The 13,250-nt window shown below is 38.9% G+C and overlaps 1 pseudogene; it reads right to left on the reverse strand.

The window, feature by feature from the left end:
- Positions 1-1,292: 1,292 nt before the first annotated feature.
- On the reverse strand, positions 1,293-7,792 carry LOC146459404 (uncharacterized; annotated as a pseudogene).
- Between the last annotated feature and the right edge of the window lie 5,458 nt (positions 7,793-13,250).

Below are 13,250 nucleotides of genomic sequence, written 5' to 3' on the forward strand. Positions count from 1 at the left end.
GGTAGGAAAGGACAAGCAATCGCACAAAACACACATAGGTTTTCTTCACATGGCCAATAACTTTATTACTTGTTAGCTTGCTTAAGCGGTGCAGCTGAGTTCTGATGATTACATTGTATTGTTGTTTGAACTAAAGAAGGCAATTAACAAAGATAGCGTTATGTAACAATAATCTACTATCTGATACAACTTACAACGTGTCATGAACAGCTGTTCTTAATGGAATCAAATAGAGCTAAATGACGACAATAATCAAATCAATAACATTTAGATAGAACAGCTAAAGTTGCTTACTTTGGTAGAGCTCCTGGCAAGGTTTGGTAGCATAGCTGTGTAGGAATCTCTAGCTCTTCCGATAGCGAGGATAGTGTAGCGAACGTCTCTCGATAGCAACTAACCTAAGTGACCTTTGAACCAAATAGGCGTGTAATCTGACAAAGTAGCTAACTTAGTTTTAATGCGTAACTAGACCCTACACGAAATGCGCAAAGACTAACAGCAAATATTAACGTAATCAAACAATATCGCAACAACTAAATCAGCCGAAAAACAAAATAGATAAAAGGCGTTTCAGGGCTAACATTCCGGCCCCTTTAAAGGTGTACAAAGCTTAAGCCTTTAACTAAGATAATTCAAGCAGCTTGAAATGCAAAAACAGTAACGACGGGTAATGTCCAACTTAAGCGACTAAATCTAAAACCATGTTTAAAGTACTTGAATAACACAAATGTTCATGACGCCTCCAGCAGCACTAGCTTGTCCACCGGCCGCACCAGGACTTGTTCAATAAATTACATCTAGATCATCCTTATATTATTACTGTACATATTTCTGTTATTAGTGTAAACACGACCCCACAAGCAAACCTATTGCCTTAAACTAAATCGTGTGTAAATAAAGTATTGTTGTTGTTGCTGTTGTGCCCAACTCGAAAGCAGCATGCTCCTTTGGGCACTGCTCACACTAAGGCAAACAAATTTATCCTAATTCTTTTTAATCCTCCTTTGTATTATAAATGTTTATTGTTTTTTATGTATTGTACTGAATCTCATTATACGTGTGAAAAATTAAATTGAATTGAATTGAATCGAATTGAATTGTTGTTTGTGATACAGCTAATTAGGGAGGCATGCTGTGTTTATAATTTAACTTCCTTCCAATTTGGGGGGAATTTGTTTCTCATGAAAATCTAACATCAATTTTGTTTACTAGTCCTTGTTCCCATGTAAATCAAAATTTTCTTTCCTATCAGCATATTCACTTAATCATTAAATTATTATTGTAGAAAACTATCAACATTTACACCAAGTGAGAATCCTAAAACAATTATCAGTGAGTATGACAACCACTATCATATAATTTAAGAAAGCCATAATGTCAGGATCACCTTTCTCGTGTAATTCGTCTAGGTGTTGTAGGAAAAACTGCTGAGCTCTTTGGTTCAAGGAATCAGCAGTTTCTCTGTACTCCATATGTGACTTTAACATCATGACATAAACTTTATCAGAGTGTGGAGGAAACACACATTGCTGAACCTCAGGAAGTCGCTGCCAATACTAATGTCTTCTCTATGTTGTACAAATCTCTTGTTCGGCCAATACTGGAATACGCGGTACCTGTCTGGTGTCCTTACCTTGTTAAGGACATCCATGCCCTCGAGAATGTACAGCGAAGAGCATCAAGACTTGCTTTAAACCAATGCAAAGGATATATGTCCTATGAAGCCCGATGCAAATTACTAAAATGGCCTACTCTTTTCGAACGTAGAACTTATTTATCTTTAATTGAATGTTATAAGATAGTTTTTGGATTTTATCATTTAAAAGTTGAAGACTTTTTTGATTTCGCCACAACTCGGTCTACAAGGGCAAATTATCAATACAAGCTCTATGTCAAACCAGCACGACTCAATTGTTGTAAACATTCTTTTTTTTTGTTAGAACTGTCAAACTATGGAATGAACTACCTGGTGATATAGTGGAAGCTGATAGCTTTCAGCATTTTAAATCTAAGCTCAAAATTTATTCAAATATTCGACTCTAAAGATCTTGATTTATGTATACTTATTATTGTTTTTCTTTTATTTGAGGGAATTTTTCGCATAGGGCTAACCTCCAAACTTCCTTTTCTAGAAGTACTTTTCTTCTTAGTTTTATTTGTATATATAGTCTGCTTCTGGAATAAAGTATGTATGTATGTATGTCTGTCTGCCTGCGTGCGTGTGTATGTAAGTCTCCCAAGTAAATCTAGGAGTGTTGTTTGTGACACTTTCACAGAAGCCAGTCCCTTCCCCAAGTCATCTAAGGCAGGGATGCACTTTGTGATGACTTCATAAAGTAAAATGCACTCATATGCTAGGTATCGTCTATTCTCTGTTATCCTAACAGGAGGGTAGCCAGCAGATGTCAGCAGCTCTGAGATATTCATGGGGCTTGATGAATTGGGGAATTTGACAAAGATTCTTTCTTGCATTGACGAAGCTGTTCACAGTGAAACATTAAGAAGTAAACAAATATTACCATAACTGTATCTTAAGGTTTAAAAGTATTAAAAAGTGGACTTTTTTAAAAGAGATACATTACATATTCTGGCATTATTTTACTGTGTGCCAAGACTGTTGTTTGAATAAAACTAATAGGATTCTCTCAATGGGCATCTTCCTTCTTCTGAGACTTAAAACATGAAACACATTTCACCTTATCCTGTGTACTCCTTTTTAATTTTTGACTAATGAACTCACCAGACACAATTTGAACCTACACACCCAGCATGACCTGCTATCTATTATAAAATTTACAGCTGAATGTTCCTGCAACCATAGATATATTCAAAATGAAGGAAACCTGGATAAGCTTTTCTTTTAAATCTGGATCTGGAATGTCTTCCAAGGTAATACAGTCCACTGCTGAATCTCGACTTCCAGTGCTTACATATGAGACTACAGCGGAAGAAATTCCAGGAACACCACCACAGTCATTCGAGGTGACATGAAGAATCATTTTGCCCGCCAGGATGAACAAACCACCACACAAAACATCATAATAATTATTGTGGATTGGTACTAGGTACCCCGGTTGACATCCACCAGGTCCCTGCTTTAATCTTTCCATCAACAGATGGAAATATTCCCTTGATACACCACCTGCATCAATTCCTAGCTCGTCTGCACATTCAATGCACAAGCATTATGTCAAAACTGGGATTTTATATTATCCCGGCATCTGCTTCAAAATATCTGTTTTCCCATCCACCTCTACATCAAGATCACAGCCTCCTCAGTAAATGCTTTGAGAGAGTTTGCTGGAACCTTTGCATTCACTATTGCAGCTAAGGGTGTATCCCAAAGCCACTCCTCATCTTCTTTGGCGCTTTAAGTAGCTACATAAGTGATACGTATAATAAAGGCTTTAAATTACAGTTTCCCCTCTATATCCATAAGCTTGCTTGCTTATGTACCAAAAACTAATGCCTAATGTCTTGATAAAAGAAATCTGGCCTACAAGACAATTTTGACAACATTGATATATTTTTTTTAAAATTGTGACCTTTTACATCATTTTAGAATAGACTAAAAGAAAAATACTGAAACTTAACTGGGCAAATGATACCACATACACTGTTTTATGCCTTGAGGGTTAATGAGCTAGGGTCGTCAGCTGATAGTGATACATTACAGATAAATAATTGGCAACTGAGGGTGGAAAAAGACAAGAAGCAAACCAAAAATACATAAAAAGATGGAAAGATATATGTGAAGAAATAATAGAACACAATTTATGTTACCTTGGTAGATGTTTATTTATATATTTAACATGTAACATGCATATCTCACTAGCAATCTACTCAAAGTTTACATTAAAGGTGTACAGATTGCCAGTGAGAATGAGACGAACAATATCAAACATTTTTGCCATTATCCAAACAAATTGTTTTATTCATCTGATGAATCCCAACGTTTATTTGCCCTAGAACTTAAAAGCAGCACAAACACACCTGTATGATTTTCCTCAAGAAGTATGTTAATGGCTTTGCCCAAATCTGAACCAGCACTTTCCAGAGCCTGTTGGACTCGCTCCTGCTTTAAGTTGGGAAACATTTCTACCAGGACATCAAAATCACTCTTTTTGGCCAATTCATTTGATGTTTTAGACTGACTCGTGGTATTTGTGGTATCTCCTTCACTAGAAGGTTGGTAAACATCAGAGGATGGCAAATGTACATGACTTTGCTGTAAGCTTGATGGGGGGAGCAATGTCTTTATCTGTGCCCCTGGGACCTGGTTCAGCAATAACATTTGAGACAGGGAGCAATGTACGTCTTCCAAGTAATCCCTGATGTCCTTGTCATTAGCAACCAGACTGTCATCGTCTTCACTCTGAAATAATATATATCAAGGAGAATAATTTAGATGCTATAAAAATGGTAGTTTGATCTTTAAAAGACATTATAAAACACTAAATGGATGTTACAAATTTAAGCTGGCCAAGAAGGAGCATTTTGTTTGTTCAGCTTTAATACAGTATTCATAGGAATGACAAGTCAAAGGAAGCTTGTTTAGAGAAAGTAGCCTGTTATTACTTGTCACCTATTCTAGAGAGTGCATAATTAATTCTTTAGCAGACAGCAAGGCAGAAGATCAGGCAAAAGGACCGAGATGCTCGTAAAATATTTCAATTCCGCCAAAAAAAGCCTCAATATTTATATCATGCCAAATACGAAAGAAAGCTGGAATGTATTTGTGTGATAGGACAAAAAGTTAACATTTCAGTTGCAAAAAATTAAGCAATCATCTCTTTACAACTCAGAACTTCCAAAGCTCGTATATACAAGGGTCCCTGGCCTGAGATGTGTCTTATAACACAAGCATTCCTCTCTTGGCCTGTTGGTACTTGCACAGGCACAATGCTGGAGCCAGAGCTCTTTACAAATTCAAACCTAATCAAATTATGAAATAAACTTCTCAACCAGAGTGAAAATCCACAACATTGTTACTACTAATAGTTTGACCAATACTGGTTACCCACTCATATTTTCTTTCATAATACCGGAGAGGCAAAATATTGTGTCTGGTTTATTATTTTGTCATCGTGTTAAATCTGCTTTCTCCTGTCAATATGAGCACTTAAACTATTAATATTTAAGCAAGCAATAGCTAGGCCTCAATTAAAAAAAATTAAACTTACAGTTTTCACCAATCAGCACGGGACTCTCGATGTCCTCGGACTCCCCAACGGCAAATACCTACTGGCTATTAATATATGAAATAAAATTCTGACTCAAAAGAGAGGTCCCACTTCTTTTCAAATGCAAAAGAACGTTTAATGAGTGGCTAAAAGAATTGAGTTTGAACAATTAAATCTCCTTCGATGGCATTCCTGAGATGTTAGATACACAGGAACGTCGAATAATGTTAATTTTAATTTTTCTAATCTGTTTAGTGGAAGATATTTTTTTGAACTTGGACGTAGTCTCCAAATATATTACACCCCATCCCTCAAGCATTATATACTAACGCCAGGATCGCGTGTTGTGTTTATATAACAAATGACTTTCGTGAACACACAGTGATATAAAAACTGAAATCGAATTGACAATGTTACCTTCGGCTTGTGATTGAATTTGCTCTCATCACATTTTGCAACCCCTCCTGGCCCTCCGAATGGTATGATCGGTCTCTCTTGCAGATCTCAAGAGCACACATCTTGTAGTTGTCTGTAGATGCCCAACATCAAACTAGTACTCAATCCAACATGTCGAGCGATCCTCCTCTGTGACTCTTCGGTAGTGAAAAAATAAATCACCAGAAGGGGCTTCCCGTGCGCCACCCTTGGAAACCCGTCAAAAAAACTATTGAAACAAAGACTTCTTTTCTTTTTGCATCCACTGCAATGCCTATAAGGAATAGTGCCAATGATTAATAGGCGTTCTTTTTAACCAAGCCACTCATTAGATTAATACCAACATTCATAAACAGCACACTGTAACAACCGCTATTCGTTACTTTCTTGCATTAAAAACTCGAGTAAACGTGCGAGTCTGCTTGGCCACCCATCACAAGTTAACTTTCGTCTACAGCACTTGTGATTTCTTGTTAACAACAGCTTAAGCTGCTGTATTACGTTTGAAAATAGTGTTGACACATAATTTTTAGTGGAATTCTTTTCTCTTAAACGAATTTAGATATTCTCCACCGATCTTGAAAATGAGCCATTAGACTCGAGTAACTAAGGGGCCAGAGAATGTGGCATAACAGTAACCAATACAATACATTGTTTAATTGTAATTAACAAATCAAAATCAAATGCACACAACATATTTAGCACCTTAAATTTTTGTTGTCCATTTGAGATGCTCTCTGCTTTCCTTTCTTGAATTTAGTTGTGTGAACATCAATGAAACTGTTTTAGCCAGGGGTGGGGTTATGGCCTGGAGCCTACCCCGCCGTAAAATAATTTTTTGAATTACTTTGGGCGTGTAGTGCATGGGCACTGTAGGGATATCGCCACCAGATTGTTTTATTATCACGAAGCTCATTATGGCGCATCATGAGTAAAAAGAATGAGAAAAGAGAAATGCCGCAGCTTCATGCTAAATGCCAGCCAGATTTTTCTTGCAAGGCTGTCATTCCTAATGGACCCGGTTTTTGCGGTAGAACTGGCCGATTCTCACGAATGGAATGTAGTGTTGTGATGCCTTATATCCGAGCCTTAGCACAAAATTGCATACAATTACGTACACTAGCACCAGCAATATCATGTGAATGTGAATGAAGTGCAAGCACATTGTCGAATTACATGAGCGCATCGATGGGAAAAAGCTGCTTATCGAACGCACATCTCCACATCCATTAAGATACCTACGCGCGTCTATGCGTCTTTTTAAGTCATTTAAATAGAAAATCAAAACCAACCTACGGGCCTTGTACTTTAGCCAAGGCGAAGAAAGAATCGTATTTATTGCTAATTATTTTAATGTAAAATAAAAAGCGGACTTTATAGCGAGAAACAAGAAGGTAAATTACCACTAGGCTTAATTCATTATGACCCGGGCTTTTCTACTTACTTGTTTCTCAGAGTTGAGGAGTCATAGACACTACCGTCAGCACTTGGCCTTACAAACCCTTAAAATGAACAACAAATTGTAAACGTGCAACAAACAAAGGAAAACTTGCTTCTGTAACTAACTCCACAGGTGACATACACATAAAATGATTTCAATATAAATCCTCAACAGGTTAGTACGGGTTAGCTCAACAATCCAAACGTTGCGTTATCAATAGGTTAGTGGGGATTATAAGCATGAACTACAATCAGGGTGGATAGACCGCCATGCTTCTAATCTTTTAACTCATTTTACAACTTGTTTTGCAACTCTAATAGCACAGTCCTCACAGCGCGATCCATTGAAATACCAAATGCTGCTCACTAGTGAGAGTGGGCAGAGATAACAGATGGATGGATGGATGAATGAATGAATAAATGAATGAAGCAGCTAGGCGTATTTCTTCAGCAGCTAATGATAACGGTTTTTTCCTAGATACGCCAGCAAGATCGTGCAAACTCTACAAGTCAAGGCGAAAATGAGCGCGAATGGCGCGACCAGACCTGGTGAGTGTTGTTGTGTCGGGGTAGGAGTAGTGATCGTCATCATCCATATCGCTGCCCGAGTCAGTGTCGTATTCATCCTCTTGATCTGGCACTTCACCAACAGCAACTACTTCAACCGTGCTATTGTCCATAAACGTGATGCTGGGTACGTGCGAGTCCCCATCGTCATCTGTGACTTGCGGCATAATTTGTTCCATTCATTCTCAACCTTCAAGAGTTGAGTCATCGTGGAACATTGCATGTTTGTATTTCCACGTGTCCCCACTCGGAACAAGACGCCCATTCTCAAAGTCTCCTGGCATACTCCTTCTCGAAGTAGCTAGCCATCGGTTCTGATATACCCTTCAGCCATGGTAGGACGTGCTGCAAGAAGCACCAGAATCCGGCTTCGCTGGTCTCATTTTGAAGGCCTTTAAAGGCGGTGTAGACCTCTGCTTGCTGCTCCTTGTCTTTGATGTGCTCAGCTATCTTGCGCCGCCAACTCCGATGAACATGTCAGCTACAATGGAGCTTCTTGTCAGGCCTAGAGAAGGGAGACGCCCATGCGTTATGGTAGGCTTCTGCATCATCACTCATAAATATTTCTGTTTTCACGTCCCCACATCTCTCCCTGATGCTTTCAAAAAACACCCTAAGGACATCGGCCGATTCTTTGTTGCTAATCAGCGATGCAACTGGGATGCCTTCATCATAGTGTTCAATCACTAGCACCGTGATCAGTTGGAAATTGTAGCAATTTGTCCCATCGGTGGCAACCACACAAACTAGCTATGTGGCGTGTTTGACAAACATGTCGTGCTGAAATTCAGTTTGAATTCCCAACAAAAAATCATTGGACTCAATGCCGGCGTGGCTTGAAATGTCTCCTTGGCTCTTAAAACAAAGGACAGAATTGTGCCCCTCCCTCTTTATCTCTGCCACCCGATACATGATACTGTTTGCATCATCTTGGTCTTTTTGCATGCAGGTGATGTTGTGCAGATCCAAACGGGTCGTCAGGTGAACTCTGGTAAGAGGACCAGCTTGGCTGTCCCTTATGTAGTCCATGATGGCATTCATTTGGACCCCCTGTGCTAATTTGGCAGCAATGCGTGAGCGCATTTCCTTTGACATCCGGCTATGCGCAATGTCCTTTTTTGTGACGCACATGAGTCAAACAAAACTCCGCCGTTACTTCTCCAGTGGCAGCATCCGTCCTTGCAGTGATGAATGCTGGGCACGAACAACCAGTTTTCGACGTTCCTTGGGACTTCGATGACCGCTTTCATTTTCCTTTGGATTCGCACTCGCCAGTTCTGTCGCAGTAGAACCAGGAAGTCTTGTGATATTTTGCTCTTCGGTCACCTTGTTGTTTCACAAACCAACTTTTCCCCATCTTTTCCTTGCTTTGCTTCCATTAGACAAATTTCTCCCAATTATTGAGTGTCACAGTTTCAATCTTTAGGCCATGTCGGTGGCAAGAATTTAAGTACTGAATCAAATCCTGTGCCATTTCATGAGAGTATGCCACGCTAGAAAAGAAATTCAAAATTTAAGTAAACATTAGCTTCCGTGTAATACACCATAAGTGATGCATTTTAACAGATTCGGGGTGATTTCTAATCAGTTCTACTCAACCATTTGAAGATTTATTTCAACTATCTAAATGTGATTAAAGTAACCTTAACAATTTACTGATTCGCTACTCGGCATATTCCATTTAGCACTTTTACCTGAAAAAGTAGATTTTAAATCTAAACAATACCTGTGAAATGTTATTAATTATAAAGCTCTGGGTTGACAGCATTGCTTGCAATTTCGCACATTGACTACTCCCTATTCACGTTTCGGCTCTTAACAGACACTTGTTGTTATAAGTCCTCTTATCTTATCAACTTTTCCTCTTTCCTAGCCTTGGGATTTTTCTCATTGTAACAAAAAAATATAGAGCTTTTAACTCACCTTGATTCTTTTCCTTTGCATTCGGGACAAATTACCTGTTTGCTTTCCTTACAATAGGCTTAGAGATGTCATGGGTCGCTGTGTGTTTCCTCTTTTATGTTTGTGTAGGCAGTTTCGGCTACTCAACTGCAAGCCACAGTGCTCACATTGGAAAATTTCAGGGCACTGTTTGGTTGCTGCGCTGAAGTTTGAGAGGACTGACCATCTGCTTCTGGAGATGGAGGTGTCGAAGCAGTGTTACTCCTTGGACTTGTCGATGGCTGTTCACTGGAATTAGTTTTCATGGTGGGCGTTTTCCCTGAATTGGAAATTGTTTTAGGGGAAGTGGCTGTTTTGGGGGATGGTATTGCCGTTGAACTGCTGCCACACCAAGTACCAGGCAATGGACCCATGGACGTAGAAGACCAAGGTTCTTCTGCAGCACGTGGATGTTCATTTAATTTGAAGAATGTGTTCCTTCAGTTGACGTCTTTAATTTCTTTGAAGATGGTGAAGTCCCCGAAATATGCCTTTTCTTACATGGAATAGGAACCTTATTTGCGGGAGAATGCGCTTCCTTAGCTGAAGAAGATGCTATTTTTGACGAGGCGCCATTGGAGGTCTGGGCGTAGGAAGTACGAGGAGGAGAACATTCCACAGACGTTGAATCACCCTTCGCTGCTTCTAGAGATATATCGTAGGAGGCGTGATTATTTCCAACAACTTCAGCCTTCTCTTGGAATTGCTAGCTGTGTCTTGGCGAAGGCAAGGAAGGAAGAAGGTTATCGCGCCAACCATTTTGCAGCAGCACGTAATCGATGTCAATGCGGCCTTCAGCGAGCCAACACATCAAGACACGTCTCAAATAGTGAGCATGTTGAGTCGGGCGCTGAAGATGTATTGCCTTTTTTTCATGTGGGCCAATCAGGTACTGAAAAAGGGACTTATCTAACGCCGCCAGGGCTGCGCTGATCAACACAATAACTCCACAGATATCAGAACACGTCTGCAATGGGTAGTTGCGACATCGCCAGTCGCACAAATGGCCTAACTGACCAGTGGCCATAGGGGAATAAGCTGAGAAAAGGTGAACATCTTCATAACGTCCTACACTGGGTATGTGGGCTGTGAAGGTGTTCACCATTTCTAGGATGTTTGATGGAGGTTCCCAGGCCAACGTGTCACAGTAGATGATTCGCTTGTATGGCCTCAGCTCGACAACAACCAGAATCCAGTGATTACCTGAGTTGTTTGCCCCACCAATGAAGGTCTTGCCATGTGTGTTTTGCCAACGTTGAGGGCAAATACGAGTCACTTCAGGGTTCCAAAATTGAAACGTCTACTTTTCCTGACCATTTCATTTGGGACATCGACGATGGCGTTAGGGCATAAAAGCATGGTATCTGGCTGCATGGTGTTTAATTGGCTCAGGACCCATTGCACATGATCAGTGGCCAGCCACCCTTGACTTCCTGATGCAGCTAGACGGGGAGCTCATTAGGAATCAAACCTAAATGTTAAAGAAATGTCACGCAATTTGTCACGACTAGTTATATAATTTTAAAATATAAACTCCATCTGGATACCTTGAAACAATAGCTAGATGTACCAATTATATTTATTTAAAAAAATTAATATCTTCCGAGTTCTGCTGTTGTTCAAACCTGGAGAGAATCGCACTTAATATAGTGGGTTGAGAGGCTCACTTATGAGATTATAAAATCGTTAGGGAGTGTTCATTATTTACGGGGAGGGAGGGCAGGGGGGCTGGCAAATGGGAAAATGTAATGTTGAAAACTTTTGGATCCCCCCTCAAGGATTAAGGAAAACTTTTTACGCCTCCCCCATCATGAAAGTAAAAACTTTTCTGACCCCTCCCCGCCAAGAAGATGATCTTTTGAACTAAGCTTGTATGCACATTCCCTCTAAAACAGTTCAAGTCAGATTCAATCCAATGGCACTGTTTACAGGGGCTATCTTTAAAACAGGGAATGGGGAAGGGAACGGGGAATCTTTAAAATGGGGAATCTTTAAAACGGGAAATCTTTAAAAGTGGGATTCTTCAAAACAGGGAATCTTTAAAATGGGGAATCTTTAAAACGGGAAATCTTTAAAAGCGGGAATCTTTAAAATGGGGAATCTTTAAAACGGGAAATCTTTAAAAGCGGGAATCTTTAAAACGGGTAATCTATAAAATGGGCAATCTTGAGTTCAACACACGGTCGAAACTATCAACCAATCAACTGAAAACAACTTTATTCACGCTTCGATTTTTTCTGTAAACGTCAAATAATACTTTAACTGTCGACAAAATGTACACCTGAAATCGTGCCCAAAAAGAACTTGCAAAGGTACTAACGACTTTAAAAGTATGCTAACATTAACAGGTAACTAATCATCGTAAGTTACGTTTGGGACAAAATTCGATCGGATGCTAAACTTCCTATTATTTATTTTTGCCAATAACACATAAATAACATGTTTTCCCTTAAGCCACATTAACATTTAATAGCCCCCAACGGGACGAATCTTATACTCAAGGGGAAACAACGAATGTACAAATTACTATTAATGATCAAGAAATTGCTGACAACTGAAACAAAAAGAGAAAAAAATGTACAACTGGCTTTAGAAATCTTTATAATCTTTATTTGTGCTTTTTTTTTTCAATTTACATGTTGATTCTTACAATCTTTTAGCGGTGATATATTGAATTAAATTAATTATTAGTTAGAATAATGTGCAAAGCAAGCAAGCTAAATGAACCATTTGGTTATCTTGTTAGCTCCCTGGCTAATTTAGGTTCTAGATAGCAAGCAAAAAAGAAAAAAAAAATGGAAAAGTAAAAGGAAGGAAGAACTTATTAATTGTAAAAAGTTAACGTATGTTACGAGGTCAGCATAAAAGAAAATTAGTTCATTTGTTGTTCTGACAGTAAATAACGTAATACTCGTTTCGGAAAAGCAGACACACTTTGTATGAGTTTTTTTAAAGGGGTTGGGAGGTCTTTCCAAATATCGGTTGCCATGAAGGAGATTAATTGTTTACCTACATTAGTTCTTACGTTCGGCTTATAAAGATTATGCTTAGCCGCATATCTTGTGTTGTAGCCATGTATATTACTAGCATATTGAAACATGTTGTCGAACTCTTCAGGCAGGAGGCCTTTATGCCATGAATGTAAAAATTTCAGCACTTGTAGGCGATAAATATTATTTACTGTCAGAAGGCCTAGTAGATTTAGCAAAGGTTTGGCTTTCTCTGTTTCGCTGCCAAATGATTTGGCAAAAAATATTAATCTTACAATATGTTTTTGTTTCACTTGAATTTTTCTTATATGTGTTTTGTATACACTTCCCCAAGCTAATATGCCATAAGAAATATAAGGATAGATTAGATTATAGTATATTTGTCTTAGTTGTTTAATTGAAAGGTAATACCTGGACACCAAATTAAGCGTTGTTTCTTGTGTATGCACCATTAAATTCAAAGTAACATAAACAAGCGGCTGGCTAACGGCAACTTCGGAATCTGATTGGCTATCCAGCTGCGAATTATCGATCGATAGATCGTGCCCGAGAAGTACTTGCAAAGGTACAAACTACTTTAAAAGTATGCTAACATTAACAGGTAATTAGTCATCGTAAGTTACGTTTGGGACAAAATTCAATCAGATGCTAAACTTCCTATTATTTATTTTTGCCAAAAACACATTAATAACAT

The sequence above is a fragment of the Pavona decussata genome, unplaced genomic scaffold (assembly GCF_977016875.1).
Source record: "Pavona decussata unplaced genomic scaffold, jaPavDecu1.1 SCAFFOLD_219, whole genome shotgun sequence".
Taxonomy (NCBI): Eukaryota; Metazoa; Cnidaria; class Anthozoa; order Scleractinia; family Agariciidae; genus Pavona; species Pavona decussata.